This window comes from Suricata suricatta, chromosome 9 (assembly GCF_006229205.1).
Source record: "Suricata suricatta isolate VVHF042 chromosome 9, meerkat_22Aug2017_6uvM2_HiC, whole genome shotgun sequence".
In the NCBI taxonomy this organism is placed as follows: domain Eukaryota; kingdom Metazoa; phylum Chordata; class Mammalia; order Carnivora; family Herpestidae; genus Suricata; species Suricata suricatta.
Genome location: NC_043708.1, coordinates 81,522,123 through 81,542,124, shown reverse-complemented (window position 1 = coordinate 81,542,124; position 20,002 = coordinate 81,522,123). Strand labels below are relative to the sequence as shown.

At 39.8% G+C, this 20,002-nt stretch overlaps 1 long non-coding RNA gene across 1 annotated transcript; it reads right to left on the bottom strand.

Annotated features, from left to right (window-relative positions):
- Positions 1-6: 6 nt before the first annotated feature.
- On the bottom strand, positions 7-11,671 carry LOC115300790. Its single transcript, XR_003912843.1, has 3 exons — positions 11,543-11,671; positions 9,963-10,043; positions 7-172 (listed from the first exon to the last, which is right to left on the bottom strand). It is a non-coding gene; the product is annotated as an uncharacterized LOC115300790 (long non-coding RNA).
- Positions 11,672-20,002: the final 8,331 nt, after the last annotated feature.

The window sequence follows — 20,002 nt, the reverse complement described above, 5'->3', positions numbered from 1 at the left end:
TAGGAGCTTCTCTATGTTGAATCTGAGATGTGGAACCAAAAGAAAAGCAGCCTTTTCCAATCCAAATCATGGAGGTACAACATGTAGAGAAGAGATATCCACATTTCAAGAACAGGGAAAGTGGCTGGATAAAAGAAGAAGAACTAACCACTCCAGGAGAAACACACAATACCTGGAAATACAAAATAAATTAAAAACAGGGAGGTTAAGACAGGTACTTCTGCATGAGTCGACTTTTAAAAATATTTAAAAACACATAGGAAATGTATTTTATATTACACATTGTCTAAAAGAAAATATCAAACCATAACCATTTACAGTACTGTCATCAGAAAAGCAGAAGCATTAGTCAGAAAAACTATATAAACACAACAGAAAAAATTAGATTATTATTAAAGAACAAGACACACACATATCCATTTCCTACTGTGCAAATGGAGTAATGTGCCTCATCAAGTTTCTATAGGCATAAAATGATTCTACACAGAACATTTATATTTAAAAGCAAATAAACCTTAAAAAATAATAAAACAATAAAAACAGTTGTACTCACAATTTGATATAACTACTTATACTCACAGCCATATGTATCATCTTACTTTGAAAAAAAATTTTTTTAATGTTTATTTATTTTTGATAAGAGAGAGACAGAGTGCAAATGAGGGATGGGCAGACAGAAAGGGAGACACTGAATCCAAAGCAGGCTCCAGGCTCTGTGCTGACAGCTCAGAACCTGAACCCACAAACCGCAAGATCATGAGCTGAGCCAAAGTCGGATGCTTAACCGACTGAGCCACCCAGGCACCCCCATATCATTTTTACATTGAATTATCTTCGACAACATAAGACTAACAGAGAACAATAAAAATTTTGTAAAGTAAGCGTGCCTGCCTGGCTCAGTCTGTGGAGCAGAAGACTCTTGATCTCAGAGTTGTGAGTTTGGGCACCATGTTGAGTGTAGAGATTAAGTAAATAAAACTTTAAAAAATTTTTTTATAAAAGATATCCACAACTAAAACAATGTATACTGGGGTGCCTGGGTGGCTCAGTCAGTTAAGCGTCTGATTTCAGCTCAGGTCATGATCTCACAGTTCATGGGTTTGAGCCCTGTGTCGGGCTCTGCACTGACAGCTAGCCCAGAGCCTGGAGCCTGCTTCAGATCCTGTGAGTCCTTCTCTCTCTGACCCTCCCCTGCTCACGCTGTCTCTCTCTCTCTCAAAAATAAATAAAAACATTAAAAAAACAAAACAAAACAAAATAAAACAATGTGTACTATACCACGGTCACCAAACAGAAGTATATAAAAATATCATCAGTTCATTCCTAAACATAACACTTTTTATTTTAAATAAAATAAATAAATATTTTATGTTTTTTATTTATTTTTGAGAGACAGAGACAGCACAAGCAGGGGAGGGTCAGAGAGAGAGGGAGACACAGTATCCGAAGCAGGCTCGAGGCTCTGAGCTAGCTGTCAGGGCACAGTCTGACGCGAGGCTCAAACCCACGAACCGTGAGATCATGACCTGAGCCGAAGCTGGAAGCCGGATGCTTAACCAACTGAGCCACCCAGATGTCCCAACATAACACTTTTTAAACTGCAAATATGTGCAAACGTAAATCAGACAAACAAGGACAATATTATGTAATTCCATGTACATGAGGTACCTAAAATAGGTAAAACAGAAGAGGTAACTAGAGACTGGGGGTAGTAGGGATGATTAATGCTTGGAATGATTAATAAATTCTGGAAATAGTGGTGTTTGTTACACCACAATATAAATATACCTTTTAAAAAAGTATTTATAAATAAACTTAATGATATACAATTACACATTTAAAGGGGTTAAAGTGATATATCTTATGTATTATTTTATAATAAAAAACATGTAATAAATGGTTATAAAAAGTTGAAATAAATTACTTTAGCTTACAAAAATGGCCAATAGCTAACTAGTCTTCCTAGGCCTCCATTTATACTATGCTATATAAAAAATATATATATATACCTCAATTCTATATTGAATCTGAGTAACCCTGGTTGAAGACAAGACAAAGTTCTGAATCAAAAACAATAAAACGAAAATTTAAATTAACTTTAACATGGGGCACCTAGGTGGCTGAAGTCGATTAAGTGTCAGACATCGGCTCAGATCATGATCTCATGGTTCTTGAGTTGAAGTCTGACATCGGGCTCTCTGCTGTCAGCTCAGACCCTGCCTGGGATCCTCTGCCTCCCTTGCTCTCTGCCCCTCGCCCTGCTCGCACGTGCATGCTCTCTCACTCTCTCAAAAGTACATAAACATGAAAAAAATTCTCTAAAATAAATATATTAACTTTCACTATTTGCAGATGACATAATACTATATATATATAAAAACCCCTGGAATGCCAGGGTGATTCAGTCCACTGAGCATCTGACTTCCACTCAGGTCATGATCTCTAGGTTCCTGAGTTTGAGTCCTGCATCAGGCTCTCTGCTGTGGGCATGGTGCCAACCTTGGATCGTCTGTCTTCCACCCCTCCCCCTCCCCCGCTTACTCTCTCAAAAATAAAATAAACATTAAAAAATAATAATGCAAAACTGCTTTTCTGGAAAAAGAAAAAAGAAAATCCTAAAGACTCCATCAAAATACTACTTGAATGTTATATGAATTCAGTAAAATCTCAAGATACAAAATCAACACATAGAAATCTGTTGCCTTTCTATATAGTAATAACAAATAGTAATAATAATATAATAATATTTAGTAATAATATTACTAAGCCGCAGAAAGAGTAATTAAGAAGACAATCCCATTCACAGTTGCATCAAAAATAATCAGGTACCTAGGAATAAACTTAACCAAAGAGGTGAAAGACCTATACTCTGAAAACTGTAGAAAGAAAAGACATTCCATGCTCCTGGACTGGAAGAACAAATACTGTTAAAATGTCAATACTACCCAAAGCAATCTACAGATTTATGCAATCCCTATTAAAATACTAACAGCATTTTTCAGAGAACTAGAACAAACAATCCTAAAATATATATATATTATATATGTATAAAGGACCCTGAATAACCAAATCAATCTTGAAAAAAAAAAAGCAATGGCGCCTGAGTGTCTCAGTCAGTTGAGCATCTGACTCTCTGATTTCAGCTCAGGTCATAAAATCTCACACCTCATGAGAGAGAGCCCCACATCGGGTTCTGTGCTGATAGCACAGTCCGCTTGGGATTCTCTCTCCCTCTTTCTGCCCCTCCCCTGCTTGTGATCTGTCTCTCTCAAAATAAAGAAATAAACTTAAAAAAAAAAAGAAGAAAAAAAAAGCAAAGTTGTAAGTATCACAATTCCAGATTTCAATTTTTATTAAAAGCTGTATTCGGGGCGCCTGGGTGGCTTAGTAGGTTAAGCCTCCAACTTCGGCTCAGGTCATGATCTCACGTTTGTGGGTTCGAGCCCTGCATCAGGCTCTGTGCTGACAGCTCAGAGTCTGGAGCATGCTTCTAATTCTGTGTCTCCCTCTCAATCTTCCCCTCCCCGCTCATGCTCTGTCTCTCTCTGTATCAAAAATAAATAAAACATTAGACAAATAGATCAATGGAACAGAATAGAAAACCCACAAATAAACCCACAACTAATCTTCAATAAAGAATATACAATGGAAAAAAGTCTCTTCAATAAGTGGTGTTGGGAAAACTGGACAGCTACATACAAAAGAAAGAAACAGGACCATATATATGTATATATACATGAGCACACACGTGCTCAAGTCAGGGAGGAGCAGAAAAAAAGGGAGAGAGATTCCCTGGGCAGAAGCTGATACAGGGCTCAAACTCATGAACTCCAAGACCACGCTCTGAAATGAAGTCAGACGCTTAACTAACTAAGCCACCCATGTGCCCCTGGACCACTTTTTTACACTATACATAAAAATAAACTCAAAATGGACTGAAGATCTGAAACCATAAAAATCCTTGAAGAGAATAATAATTTCACTGACATCAACCATAGCAACATTTTTCTATGTATGTCTTCTACAGCAAGGGGAAAAAAAAGCAAAAATAAACTATTGGGACTATAACCAAGTTAAAAGCTTCTGCAGAACAAAAGAAGTAATCAACAAAACAAAAAGGCAACCTACCGAATTGAAAAATTTATTTGCAAATTACCTATCTGATAAAGAGTTAGGGTCTAAAATATATGAAGAATTGATACAACTCAACATACCAAAGAAACAATCCAATTTAAAAAATGGGTAGAAGACATGAATAAACATTTCTCCTAATGTCCAAAGTCCTACATATGACGTATAACAAGATGTTCAACAAGTCATCATCAGGGAAATGCAAATCAAAACTACAATGTGGGGCACTTGCGTGGCTTGGTCAGCAGAGCATCCAACCCTTGATCTCAGGGTCATGAATTCAAGCCCCACATTAGGCATGGAGCCTACATTAAAAAAAAAAAATCCACAAGAGATATTACTTCATATCTGTCAGAATGACTAAAATAAAAAACATAAGAAACAAGTGTTGGCAAGGATGTGGAGAAAAAGGAATCCTCCTGCACTACTGGTAGGAATGCAAACTGGTACAGCCACCATGGAAAACAGTATGGATGGATGTTCCTCAAAAAGTTAAAAATGGAACTACCTACGATCCAGTAAGTGCACTACTGGGTATCCACCCAAAAAAGTACAAACCACTAATTCAAAGGGATATCTGCACTACTATGTTTATAGCAGCATTACTAGCCAAATTATGGAAGCAGCCCAGTGTCCACCAACAGATGAATGGATAAAGAAGATATGGTGTATATATACAATAGAATATTACTGAGCTATAAGCTTAACGAAAGCCAAAAAGCTAAGTAAGCCAAAAAGAAAGAAATCTTGCCATTAGCAACAACATGGATGAAGCTAGAGAGTATAATGCTAAGCAAAATAAATCAGAGAAGACAAAAATCTTGTGATTTCACTCATATGTGGAATTTAAGAAACAAAATAAATTAGCAAAGGAAAAAGGAGAGTGACAAACCAAAAAAGACTCTTAACTATCGAAAACAAACTGATGGTTACCAGAGGGGAGATGGATGGTGGGATAGGTGAAACAGGTGACAGGGATTAAGGAGTGCACGTGCTGTGATGATCACTGGATGATATGCAGAATTGCTGAGTCACTATATTGTACATCTGAAACTAATGTAACACTCTATATTAACTATAATGGAATTAAAATAAAGGCAAAGGTAAATTAATTCAGAATCAAATCAGGAGGAAGAGAATTACAGAATTAGCATTGTTGCAAAAGTAGAAGAGTGCAAAATACAGAAGAACTACAGAAGGGCCTTTAAAACACAATGAGATACCGAGCTGTTTCATTATATAAGCTTATTCATGCTAATTCAAAGCTTGCATCAGCCATTAGACTGTTCTGTAGTTCAATTCTAATGACAAGATAACTGGTAGTAATGCTGAGGGGGAAAGAAAATACAAGCTAGTTCTTTCCAGAAGTAAATATGCTCAAAGAATTCTAGACAAACCAAGCAACAAAGAAGCCTTTAAAAAGAGCACCTTTTCGGGGCACCTGGGTGGCTCAGTAGGTTAAGCCTCAGACTTCGGCTCAGGTCAGATCTCACGTTCATGGGTTTGAGCCCTGCGTCGGGCTCTGTGCCGACAGCTAGCTCAGAGCCTGGAGCCTGCTTTGAATTCTGTGTCTCCTTCTCTCTCTGCCCCTCCCCCTCTCATGCTCTGTCTATCAAAAATAAATAAAACATTAAAAAAATTAAATAAGTAAAAAGAGCACCTTTTCTAGGAATGCAAACTGGTGCAGCCACTCTGGAAAACAGTATGGAGGTTCCTCAAAAAATTAAAAATAGAACTGCCCTACGACCCAGCAATTGCACTACTAGATATTTATCCAAGGGATACAGGTGTGCTGTTTCTTTTTTCTTTTAAATTATTATTTATTTTTAAGAGACAGAGAGATAGCACGAGTGGGGGTGGGGGGGAGGGGGTCAGAGAGAGAGGGAGACACAGAATCTGAAACAGGCTCCATCCAGGCTGAGCTAGCCATCAGCACAGAGCCTAAGCAGGGCTCGAACCCACGAACCATGAGATCATGACCTGCGCTGAAGCCAGACACTTAACCAGCTGAGCCACCCAGGCACCCCTGGTGGTATGCTGTTTCGAAGGAGCACATACACCCCACTGTTTATAGCAGCAATATCAACAATAGCCAAAGTATGGAAGAACCCAAATATCCATCAGCAGATGAATGGATAAAGAAGATGTGGTATGTGTATATCTATATATATACACACACACACACACACACACACACACACACACACACACGATGGGAGTATTACTCGGCAATCAAAAGAATGAAATCTTGCCATTTGCAACTACATGGATGGAATTAGAGGGTATTATGCTAAGGGAAATTAGTCAGAAAAAGACAAGTATCATATGACTTCTCTCATATGAGGACTTTAAGATACAAAACAGACGAACATAAGGGATGGGAAACAAAATAATATAAAAACAGGGAGGGGGACAAAACATAAGAGACTCTTAAATACAGAGAACAGAGGGTTGCTGGAGGGGCGGTGGGGGTCGGGGTGGGCTAAATGGGTAAGAGGCTTAAGGAATCTACTCCTGAAATCATTGTTGTACCATGTGCTAATTAACTATATAACTATAATGTAATTATAAAAAATTCTATAAAGAAAGCACCTTTTCAGATAGGAAACCTACAGGGGCGCCTGGTTGGCTCAGTTGGTTAAGCCTCTGGCTTCGGCTCAGGTCAGATCTCATGTTCGTGGGTTCGAGCCCCGCATCGGGCTCTGTGCTGACGGCTAGCTCAGAGCCTGGAGCCTGCTTCCGGTTCTGTGTCTCCTTCTCCCTCTGCCCCTCCCCTTCTCAGGCTCTGTCTCTCTCAGTATCAAAAATAAATAAAACAAAAAATAAATAAATAAATAAATAAAACAGGAAACCTACAAAGACTGTCTTGTAAACAAATTCCTTCAAGGGCGCCTGGGTGGCTCCATCAGTTAGGTGATGGACTCATGATTTCTGCTCAGGTCATGATCTCACAGTTTGTGGGTTCAAGTCCCATGTTGGGCTCTGCGTTGTTAGTGTAGAGCTTGCTTGGGATTTTCTCTCTCCCCTCCTCTCTCTGACCCTCCCCTGCTCATGCTCTCGCTCTCTCTCTCAAAATAAAGAAAATTAAAAAAAAAATTTCTTCAGCAATACTTACTAATAAAAAAGTATAGGGACACCTGGGTGACTCAGTCAGTTAAGTGCCTGACTCTTGATTTCTACTGCAGTATAGTAGTTGGGTGTCAAAACAGTGACCAACTGAATGAGAAGTGACAGTGAGGAACTTCTGAGACAAGGTCACAGAGGGGCTGTGACTTCTGCATTGTTCTCTTGGATTGCTTATTGGGAGAACCCGGATGTTATGGACATTTAAGCAGCCTTCTACGAGGCTGACACTGGAAGGAATGGAGGCTTTCCATCACAAGCATGAATTTATCAGCCATGTGAATGAGCCACAATGGAATTAACTGTCACCCCAGCCAGTATTTTGACAGCAACATTAAAAAGAACCCAAGCCAGAAAACCCCAGGTAAACTGCTATGTAAGTCCTGACCCACATAAACTGTGAGAGATAATACATATTTACTATTGTTTTAACCCACTAAGTTTTGGGTAATGTGTTATGCATCAATAAATAATACACTTTACTTCTTCTAAAGACAGGAAGAATGATGTATCATAGGAGTTTAATACTCCTTTCTTGGGGTGCCTGGGTGGCTCAGTCGGTTAAGCTTCTGGCTTCGGCTCAGGTCATGATCTCACGGTTCATGGGTTTGAGCCCCGTGTCGGGCTCTGTGCTGACAGCTCAGAGCCGGGAGCCTGCTTCGGATTCTGTATCTCCCCCTATCTCTCACCCTTCCCTGTTCTCTCGGTCTTTCAAAAAAAAAAAAAAAAAAATCCCCAGAACAAAACAAACAAAAAAACCCATAAAAAATACTCCTCTCTTACTTTGCTATGTAAATTCAGAACACATGTTACAAAATACAATGGATATCCTTATTGTTCCAATTTTGTTTGTTTTTTTAAATGTTTATTTTTGAGAAAGACAAAGAGTACACATGGGGGAGCGGCAGAGAGGGAGACACAGAATCTGAAGCAGGCTTCAAACTATGAGCTGTTAGCACAGAGCCTGATGCAGGGCTTGAACCCACATGCCATGAGATTATGACCTGAGCTGAAGTAAGATGCTTAACTGACTGAGCTACCTAGGCGCCCCAGTAGTTGGAATTTTTACTTACTTTTTTTCAATTTTTTTTATTGTAGTAAAATACACATAATATAAAATTTATTATTTAATCCTTAAGTGTCAAGTTCAGTGGTATTAAGTACATTCATCTTGTTTTGCAAGCATCACCACCCCAACTGTCTCAACTTTTTTCATTTGCAAAACTGAAACTCTGCCCTCATTAAATAATAACAATTTCCATTTTCCCTTCCTGAAGTCCCTGGCAACCACCATCCTAGTTTCTGTCTCTATGATTTTGACTATTCTTAAGTACCTTTTATAAGCAGTATGTAGTATTTTAGAAATTAGTTAAAATGAGGTCATACTGGGGGCAGCTGTGATGCTCAGTTTGTTGAGTATCCAACTCTTGATCAGCTCAGATCATGATCTCAGAGTCCTCAGATTGAATTCTGCATTGGGTTCTGTGTTGAACTTGGCACCTGCTTGGGATTCTCTCTCCCTCCCGCTCCAGTTCCACATGCACATGCGTGCGCTCTCTCTCTCTCTCTCTCTCAAAAAAAATAAACAAACATTAAAATGAAGTCATACTGGGGTGCCTACTGGCTCAGTCTATTAAGCTTCCAACTTTGGCTCAGGTCATTATCTTGCTGTTCGAGTTTGTGCTGCACCCGATCTGTGCTGACAGCTCAGAGCCTGGAGCCTGCTTCTCTCTCTGCCCCTCCACCACTCACATTCTTGTCTCTCCCTCAAAAATAAACATTTAGAAAAAGAAGATTTTTTTTAAATGAGGTCATACTGGAACAGAGTAGGCTCCTAATCTAACATGACTGGTATTCTTGTAAAAGAGAGAATTTAGGAAACAGACATACTCACAGGGAGAATGCCATGTGAAGACTGGAGTTATGCTGCCATGCACCAACGAACTAACAAAACTAGAAGAAACACATCCTTCCCTAGTACTTTCAAAGGAAGTATGGCTCTGGGGTGACTGGGTGGCTCAGTCAGTTAAGTGTCAACTCTTGGAGCACCTGGGTGGCTCAGTCGGTTAAGTTTCGGCTTCAGCTCAGATCACGATCTCGTGGTTTGTGAGTTTGAGCCCCACATTGGGCTCTGTGCTGACAGCCTGATTCGAATTCTGTGTCTCCTTCTCTATATGCTCCTTCCCTGTTCACGCTCTGTCTCTCTCAGAAATAAATAAACATTAAAAAAAAAAGGGTCAAACTCTAGATTTCAGCTGTCAAGACCTCATGGTTCTTGGGATCAATCCTAATGTAAGGCTCTGCGCTGACAGCAAGGACCTTGCTTGGGATTTTCTCTCTCCCTCTCTCTGGCCCTGTCCCATTCTCTCTCTCTCTCTCTCAAAATAAATAAATAAGCTTAAAAAATAATAATAAATTATAAAACTTGCCTAATAATATTTATATTTTACCAGTTGGTCTTCAATCTAATCAAGTCTGTACTTTTTTCTTTATCCAATAAAAATTACTAGTTTGGGCAAATGATCAATTTTTCTTTTTTTATACTGAATACACTGCTTTTGTTGAGAATAAAAGATTTAACTTAAATGTATGTAATTTTTAGTCACTTGTGACGTTTACTTTCTATTGAAGCTTACTGTTCCACTTCTAACTAGCTATTTTTCAAGCTTCTTAAAGAGTATCTGAAAACATTAGCCACTATTACTCACTTGCCAAATCCTGAGTTCAGAATTTTATTTTCTTCTCGAGATGAAGATAAAAGCACCTGGAAGCCAGAGAAAATGTTCTTCCTGTGATAAGGAAAAATTTAAAAAGGGCATTACAGACGGAATACAGCCCTTGTGCTATATGCCTCTGGTGACAAAACCATTCCAATGAACCAACGTATTTTTAAAAAAACATCACTATTAAAAACTACTCTAAAGGAATAGTCAGAAAGAAGTTACTCTCTATCTGCACTGGCCCTCATTTTATACAGATTTTATAATTTTGACTAATTTCAAAACTCTTGGATCAGTGGTTCTCAGATTTCCATGGAACATTGTTCCCAATGAGAATCTGATGATGCTATCTATGGTCCTTCTTCTCACAAAAGACCTATGCTTTACTATAGATGACCACACCCCTCTGTTTTAAGGTAGGAAGGAATAATGTTCTGTTCCCTTCCTTGGCCACATAACATCTTCTTTCTTCTTCTAGATTAAATTGAAGAGGAAGAAAACAAAAACAAAAACTCCTGGAAAAAAGCAAGAGAAAGGTCTTATTAGAAGCCATTTCTTTACCTGATATTTCCAGCTTTGCTAAATCAAGCGCTAGGCAAGAGCATACCAGAAACACTCATTCATATGACTTCTCAGTCGACTGGAGCCAAATAACGTGTCAATTGTAAACAAGCTTCACGAATCCCGAAACCTACCTGTTAGGTAACTTTTGAAGAATTTCACTGAAAGACCGAATGAGGGGTTATAAAAACCCAAATTACAAAGACACCCCAGAAACAAGAACCGAATACTGACAGGATTAAACTTCGCGACCCCGCCACTTTACACAAATTAAGTTTTAGTAATATTTCCCCAAACTCTCATTCTCTCTATAAAAGATAAAGAAAAATTGTACAGACTCTTTTGGCTCCGGAAAAACAACAACAGTGAATTCTACAGAGACATAGTCAGCCGGGATTAATGCGCCATTAAGCAATTACCAGGTCACGCAAGGACAAAGGTGCATACTCGAATCTTAAAAAAGTTTGAGAGATGGGAGTGGGAACGAATGGATAGGTAACAAGAGAACGTGAATGATACACACAAATTAAATCCCGGATGGGGGATCGGTTACACCAAATCTCAAGGTCAACGGAGAAGGGACACAAATTACTGAAGGCCGCAACAAGCCTCAATAGATGTCGGAGACTCACGCCAAACAGTGGGCAGGAAGCCGTGAGGCGAGGGATAGACATAAATCTATAAAATAAACATATTCCTTAAAAGATAAACTGCTGGACGACGCAGCAGTGGCAGATACACACCCGCTTGGGTGCAATCACCGGGAAATAAGCCGAAAACACAAAGGCAGCCAAAAGAAACTGGGAAAGGCAGCGGCGGGTCGAAGACGAAGTGTCGGTGCGACACACCCCTGAAGGCTTATGCCGCCGCCCTGAGCGCGGAACGAAACCCACGTCAGGCCGAGGCCCGTGCCAGCTGCAGGGAGGCTCTGCGCGGTCCCGTCCCTTTGCTGGACTGGGCCGCGCCACCTCCTGCTAGTTCCCTCATCGCTGGCTTTCTCGACTTACCTCTCACCAGCCAGTAGAAGCACTCGACCGTCCGGGGGCCTTCACGCCCCCGGCCCAAAGGCCGGCTGGCCGCGATGCGCCTCACTCCGCCATCTTCACTCCTTCCCAAATCCGCCAACCCTGCTGCAGCAGTTTCCACAAGGCCCGCCTCCGCCTCTGCCGCTGAGTTCTCACTGGATAACGACTTACGCAAGCGCCCTCTTTTACCGCTGTAGGTTGGATGGAATGTACGTCAATCAATAGCGCCGGCCCATCTCTTTTCGATCTCTCTTTTTGTCGGATTAGGTATCAGGGTTGAGGTAATAGGAAGAACAGATTTAGTAATTCACTTGGTAGGAATGTAAAATTATTTCCACGTAGAAGCTGTGTCATTTCGTGGAAAGGTAGTCTGGTTAGGCCGTTTGCCTTTTTAAAACTACCGTTAGGTTCAACTGTGCTGCTAATAATTTCATTGTCGGGCCGGGAGCTTGTAATCCTGCGCATAACTCCACGCCTAGGCAGACAATTTAATAGCTCTAGGTTCTGACTTTGTCTGACCTGTTTCGATTCCTAAAGGGTCCAAACGTCAGACCGCCATTTACAGCTCTGGTCAATACACGGGAGCAGATTAGTCTTCCTTCTGCCGAAATGTCCTACATTATAACTGACAGTTTTGTTGCTTCCAACACTCGGCTGTAGGGCTCTTCAGATCCTTTCTCCAAGGATTGTTCCAGGAGAGGCGGGTAGGGTAATTGGAAGTTACTCTTGGGCTGTGCAATAGGCGGCTCTTGTACAGGAGGTGTAGGTCCTCAAATACTAGTAAGACTGTCAAAAACGGCTGCTTTTTGGAAGAACGGATTCCTAAGCCTGCACCTCCCTTAGATCCAATTACCAAAGTCCTCTGTCGAGGCCAAGGACTTATTTTTACAGAAACTTATAGAGGGCAACTGCGGGAAAACCTACAGTTAATATCATACCTAATGGTGAGACTTCATACTTTCCCTTTAAGATCAGAAACAAGGCAAGGATACAGGATCCCTTCACCTCTATTCAACATAGTACTGCAGAGTGTAGCCAATGCAAAAAAGGCAAGCAAACACAAGACATCCAGATTGGAAGAAATAAAACTATCTTTATTTGCAGGTGACATGATCCTCTGTAGAAAATCATAAGGAGTACACACACAGCAAAAACAAGTCTAATGGAACTTACATGTTTAGTAAGATTGCAGGCTATAAGATCAGTATACAAAAATCAGCTGTTATTTCTCTGCATTAATGACAAAAATGAAATTAACACATTCACAATAGCATCAAAAAGAATGAAATACTTAGGAAAAAATTTAGTAAAAGAAGTCCAAGATTTATACACCAAAAATATAAATGCACTGAGAGAAATTAAGATCTAAAAAAGTAAGGAGACTTCCATGTTCATGGATTGTTAGACACAATATTAAGATAACAATTCTCAAATTGATTAGATTCAGTGCAATACCTAACAAAATCCTACCTTTTTTTTTTTTCTTTTGTAGAAACTAACAAGCTGAGGGGCGTATGGGTGGCTCAGTTGGTTGAGCGCCTCGCTTTGGTTCAGGTCATGATCTCATGGTTTGTGGATTTGAGCCCTGTGTTGGGCTATATGCTGACAGCTCAGAGCCTGGAGCCTGTCTTCAGATTCTGTGTCTCCATCTCTCTCACCCTCCCCTGCTCATGCTGTCTCTCTCTCAAAAATAAATAAAACATTTAAAAGAATTAATAAAGAAGAAACTAACAAGCTGATCGTGAAATGTATAAGAAAATATAAAATTTCCAGAATAGCCAAGACGATTTTGAAAAAAAAAGTCAGAATGACACTACCAGATTCAAACTGACTACCAACCTATAGTTATTGAGACAGTGTAGTATTCATGAGGATAGACCTAAAGAATCCGTAGAACAGAATCGAGAATCCAGAAACAAACCTTTATATTTAGAGTCAATTTTTTTTTAAGTTTATTTTCTCTGAGAGAGAAAGTGTGAGTGGGCAGGGGCAGAGAGAGAGGGAAAGAAAATTCCCTCCTCACTGTCAGCACAGAGCCCGATGTGGGGCTAAAACTCACAATCTGGGAGACCAGGACCTGAGCTGAAGTTGGATGCTTAACTGACTGAACCACCCAGGCACCCCTATAGGCTTTTTGACCAAGATACCAAGATAATTTATTGGGGAAACAGTAGTCTCTTATTTTTTATTTTATGTTTATTTTTTTTAATGTTTTTATTTTATGTTTGATACAGAGAGAGACAGAGCATGAGAGGAGAGGGGAAGAGAGATAAGGAGACACAGAACCAGAAGCAGGCTCCAGGCTCTGAGCTAGATGTCAGCACAGAGCCTGACACGGGGCTCGAACCCACGAACGTGAGGTCTGACCTGAGCCGAAGTCAGACACTTAACCAACTGAGCCCACCCAGGTCCCCCTATGTTTATTTTTGAGAGAGAGAGCGAGAGCACACAAACAGGGGAAGGGCAGAAAGAGAGAAGGAGGCACAATCTGAAGCAGGTTCCAGATTGAGCTGTCAGCACACAGCTGAGCATGGGGCTCGAACTCATGGACTGAGAGATCATGACCTAAGCCAAACTTGGACACCTATCCAACTACGCCACTGAGGTGCCCCTAGTATAGTCTGTTCAATCCAGGATATTGGCAGAGTCTATTGATATTTAGTTCTGTTACTAAATTTTAAAATACTGGGGCACCTGGGTAGCTCAGTAGGTTAAGCAGCCAACTTTGGCTCAGGTCATAATCTCATGGTTCGTAGGTTTGAGCCCCGCTTTGGGCTCTGTTCTGACAGCTCAGAGCCTGGAGCCTGCTTTAGATTCTGTGTCTCCCTGTCTCTCTGCCCCTTCCCCACTCATGCTGTCTTTATGTCTCTCAAAAATAAAATAAATGTTAAAAAAAATTTTAATATTAAAATACTTCCACACTTGCTCTAGGGTACCACTGTCCCCAACCCAAGTTTTCCTTGCCTGCCTCCTCTTACATGCCCTCCCAAGACATACCAGGACCCTCGCAGACATACCCTCTATCCAGCAACCGAAGGGTTTACTGCCCTGCGTAGCAGAGGATCTCTAGGACTCAGCTTTAATTGTACACTCTGATAGATAAGTGCAGTACTAGCTAAAAAATATTTTGAAAATCATTCCCCAATATAAATAGTTTTCTTCCTAGGGCACAAGCAAATAGAAAAGAACCAAACACAAAACCATAAAATAGTATCGACAGAGATGATACAGAGTGTTTCTCCTTTATTTCCTCTTCCTACCAATCATGCCCTTCATGTTTAAGAATTCTGCAAATATACCTGTGTGTGTTCCTAAAATCAAACAAACACATACACACAATAACAAAAACATAAAAAATGCTTTTGTAAAATACTATTATACATACATGGAGAACCTAGTAATTATGTTATGAACCAATTAGGCAGGAATTCTAGATCATCTAGGTAAACTTCTTGTAATTTAGTAATTCTGAAAGATTCCTGACAAAAGTGTTCAAGATTTTGGTTAAGCAATTCTAGCAACTCGGGGCTTGGGAATAAACTAGTATTGGCGATATCCTGTTCCTCATTTGAATAGTATTATGATTATTAAGAAATTCTTCCTTGGGGCACTGGGCTGGCTCAGGGGAGCATGTGATTCTTAATCTTGAGGTTGCGAGTTCAGGCCCCAATTTGGGGGTAGAGATTGAAAATAAATTAAAATTTAAAAAGGAAATTCTAGGGATGCATGATTGGCTCAGTCAGTTAAGTGTCAGACTCTTGACTTTGGCTCGGGTCATGATCTCACAGTTCATGAATTTGAGCCCCATGTCAGGCTCTGCAATTGACAGCATGAAGCCTGCTTGGAATTCTCTCTCTTAATGTCCTTTCTCTCTCTCTCTCTAATAACTATTAAAAACAAAAAGAAGTTCTTCCTTACAATAAGTTGGAACCTATAAACCTACCACTTCCATCTACTGTTAATAAATCTTACCCATAATGCTTAACGTGTCAGGCAATATTTAATCCTCATAACAACCTATGAAGTTGATACTGTGATAATCATCATCTTAACCATTGAGGAAAAGGACACAGAAGGGATACATGAATGTATCATGTGCCTGATTAAGTGGCAGAAACAGGATTTGAACCCACCTAATCAGTTTCCAAAGTCCATGCTCCTTTTCTCCCCACAAAGTCCATGCCCTTAAATTCTGTATTAAACTGCCTAATTCTATCATCTAGAAAATTAACATTAGAGCCTTTCAAGGATATATCCTTAACTATCTGGATATAGTTACTTTCTCTTCTTTTCTCTGCGTTAAAGCTTCAGTTCCTACAACTGCCCAAGACAGTAAGTTGTCCCGAACCCCTCACCATATTGTTTCTTGGGAATACATCATTTTGTCAAAGTCCTTAAAAGGTGATGGTCCTTGGGGTACCCAGCTGGCTCAGTTGGAAGAGCATGTGACTCTTGATCTTGGAGTTGTGAGTTTGAGCCCCACATGGGATGTAGAGATTAAATAAATAAAACTTAATACACAGATGTTTCTTTCTTGCCATCTCTCTCTTTTTGGCTTAAATATAGGAATTGATACTTATCCTTATTAAAAATTTAGACTGCTGGGGTTGCCTGGCTGGCTCAGTAAGAGGAGCATGTGATTCTTGATCTCAGGGTTGTAAATTCAAGCCCTATGTTGCATGTAAAGATTACGTAAAAATAAAATATTTTTAAAAATTCTAGATTGCTGGGGAGTAAAATGATTTAAGTGTATGGACTCTGCAATCAGAGTTCCTAGGCTTGAATCCAGGCTCTACCACACTAACTAGCTGTGTGACTTTGATCTTAGGAAAAATCATTCAGCTTCTCTGTGTCAATCCCTTCACCTGTAAAATGGTAATAATGATAACTTGCCTCCTATGGTTGCTGTGAGGATTAGAGTTAGCGTCTGTCACACACACAGAGCAGTACCTTGCAGATAGTAAATGCCACATAAATATGAGCCCTTATTGATTGAATGCAAACTCTTAAGATGATATAGTCTCTATTCTTCCATGGAGAGAATTCTATTAACTGTTTTTACAGCTTTATGTTACTTAAAAAAAATTAGTAAACATCACCCTTTTACATATTTGTCCTTGGATGCTGAAAAGGACTGGATGACAGAAAAGTGCATGGCATGGCATGACAGATTTTAAGTCTAATATTTGTAAATTATTTATTTATTTATTTATTTTTATTTATTTAAAAAAATTTTTTTTAATGTTTTATTTATTTTTGATACAGAGAGAGACAGAGCATGAGAGGGGGAGGGGCAGAGAGAGAAGGAGACACAGAACCAGAAGCAGGCTCCAGGCTCTGAGCTAGCCGTCAGCACAGAGCCTGACGCGGGGCTCGAACCCACAAATGTGAGATCTGACCTGAGCCGAAGCCGGAGGCTTAACCGACTGAGCCACCCAGGTGCCCCTAAATTTTTTATTTTAAAAAGCTATATTGAAATACAATTCACACAGCATACAATCCGCCCATTTGAAAATTACAACTCAATGGCTTTTAGAATATTCACAAAATTGTGTATTCTTCAACAAAATTTTAGAGTATTTTCATTACTCCAAAAAGAAACCCCATGCCTGCTGGCTGTCACTCCCCAATCTCCCATCAAGGCCCTGGAATCTTACAGTATTTATTCTTTTGTGATTGAGTTATTTCTTAGCATAATGTTCTCAAGGTTCATCTATGTTATAGCCTATGTCAGAATTCCCTTCCATTTTAAGGATGAATGATATTTCATTGTATGTATATGCTATGTTTTGTTTTTCCATTTACGTGTCAATAGGCATGTTTGTTTTGTTTTGTCTCCACCTCTGGCTATTGTGAAAAGTGCTACTGTGAACATGGGTGTACGAATATCTATTTAAGATCTTGCTTTCAATTATTTTGGGCATATGCTCAAAAGTGGAATTTCTGGATTGTATGGTAATTCTCTTCTTAATTTTTTATGGAACTGCCATACTGTTTTCCATAGCAGCTGCAACCATATTACATTCCTACCGACAATGCTCCAGGGATCCATATTTGGGTTTAAGAGTATTCCTCTTGAGTTGTAATTTATATACTGTACGCACAAGTCCCTTATCAGAGATATGATTTGGTAATATTTTCTCCCATTCTTATCACTTTCTGGATGGTGTCTTTGAACCACAAAAGGTTTAAATTAAAAAAAAATTTTTAAGTGTTTTTTATTATTTTTGAGAGACAGAGAGAGACAGTGAGAGCAGGGGAGGGTCAGATAGAGAGGGAGACACAGAATCTGAAGACAGGCTCCAGGCTCTGAGCTAGCTGTCAGCACAGAGCCCGACGCAGGGCTTGAACCCACGAACCGTGAGATCATGACCTGAGCTGAAGCCGGATGCTCAACCAACTGAGCCACCCAGGTGCCCCAAAAGTTTTAAATTTTGATGATGTCGTGTTAATCTACTTTTTTTATTTGTTGTACTTTTGGTGTTATATCTGAGAAACCATTGACAAATCCAAGGCCATAAAGATTTATGCCTGTACTTTCTTCTGTAGATTTTACATAGTTTTAGCTCATACATTTAGGACTGGATACACTTTGAGGGTTGTGGTTTTTTCTTTTTTTTTTTTAAATGGTGTGAGGTAGGTATCCAATTTCTTTCTTTGCATGAGGATATCCAGTTGCCCCAGTTGTGCCTAAAGAATGTTGTTTCCTCCATTGGATCGTTTTGGCATTCCTGTTAAAGATGAATTAATCATATATGTGAGGATTTATTTCCAGACTCACAATTCTATTCCACTGCTCCATAATCTATTCCTTTTCTTTTTTTAATGTTTTATTTATTTTTGATACAGAGAGAGACAGAGCATGAGAGGGGGAGGGGCAGAGAGAGAAGGAGACACAGAATCTGAAGCAGGCTCCAGGCTCTGAACTAGCTGTCAGCACAGAGCCTGATGCGGGGCTCGAACCCACGAACGTGAGATCTGACCTAGGCCGAAGCTGGAGGCTTAACTGACTGAGCCACCCAGGCACCCCTCCATAATCTATTCTTATGCCAATACCACAGTGTTTTGATTACTATAGTTTTGCAGAAAATAAAATTTTAAACTGGGAAATGTGATTCCTCCAATTTTGTTCCTTTTTCCTGAAAAAGAAAAATGTCCTCTTAACACCAATATTTATGTATGTATGTATGTTTGACAATGATCTCTTAGATTCTTGGTCTATGATTATTCAACTACCATCTTCAACTACAACTGTAATCTAATCAAATATTCTCCATCTTAAGCAAATGAATACTATGAGAGACCCACCCGTATGCTTTGCTGAAATCATCAACGTTGTATTTATCTCATTGATCTGATGTATAAATTTAACAACTCTTTGAAATAAGTGGAAGGAGAATAATTTGGCATATTCAATTATTTGCCAAACACATCAGGATCTTGGTTATCATCAAATTCTTTTCCGTGTCTTCACAAACCATGTAATGACACATTCTAATATTTTCCTGGGGAATAGCAGTGCCTGACTGGCTCAGTCAGTAGAGCATGTGACTCTTCATCTCAGGGTTGTGAGTTCAAGCCTTACATTATGTGTAGAGATTTAAATAAATAACCTTAAAAAAATAATAAAAAGCAAAGTAAAATTTTGTCAATTTTATTTTAACTTCAAACAGATGAGTGGATCGTTAATGAAATCTTCTCTTTTCCCCTTTGGCAAACTTTGCTGATATCTTCCTCTTTCTGTTCTCTAGCCATCCCTCAATATCTGTGATGTCTCATGATTAGAACTCATGGGCACAGGTGAGGAGTGCACAAAATGAAGTCATTTTTTCCAAACATAGACTGTATGCTACCCTAGATTTGTGATTCTGTCTCTCCATCTGCCAGGAAGGAAGAGGCTACATGCAGGCAGCACAAAACACATCCAAAATTTCGCACATGCGTTCTTCTGAAATTGAGTTTTATTCAGAAACTGAGTCAGTGCTTAGGATATGTTTCACAGGGGCACCTGGGTGGCTCAGTCAGTTAAGCTTCCGACTTCGGCTCAGGTCATGATCTCATGCTTCGTGGGTTTGAGCCCCGTGTTGGGCTCTGGATGACAGGTAGCTCAGAACCTGGAGCCTATCTTTGATTCTGTATCTCCCTCTCTCTCTGACCCTTACCTGCTCACGCTGTCTCTCTCTCTCTCTCTCTCAAAAATAAGTAAAACATTAAAAAAGAAAAGAAAACAAAATGTTTCACAAAGGGATACCTGCATGGCTCAGTTGGTTAAGCATCCGACTTCAGCTCAGGCCATAATCTTGCAGTTCATGGGTTTGAGCCCCATATCGGGCTCTGTGCTGACAGCTTGGAGCCTGGAGCCTGCTTGGGATTCTGTGTCTCCCTCTTTCTCTGTCCCCTTCCCAATCACAGTGTGTCCCTTGGTCTCTCTCTCTCAGAAAT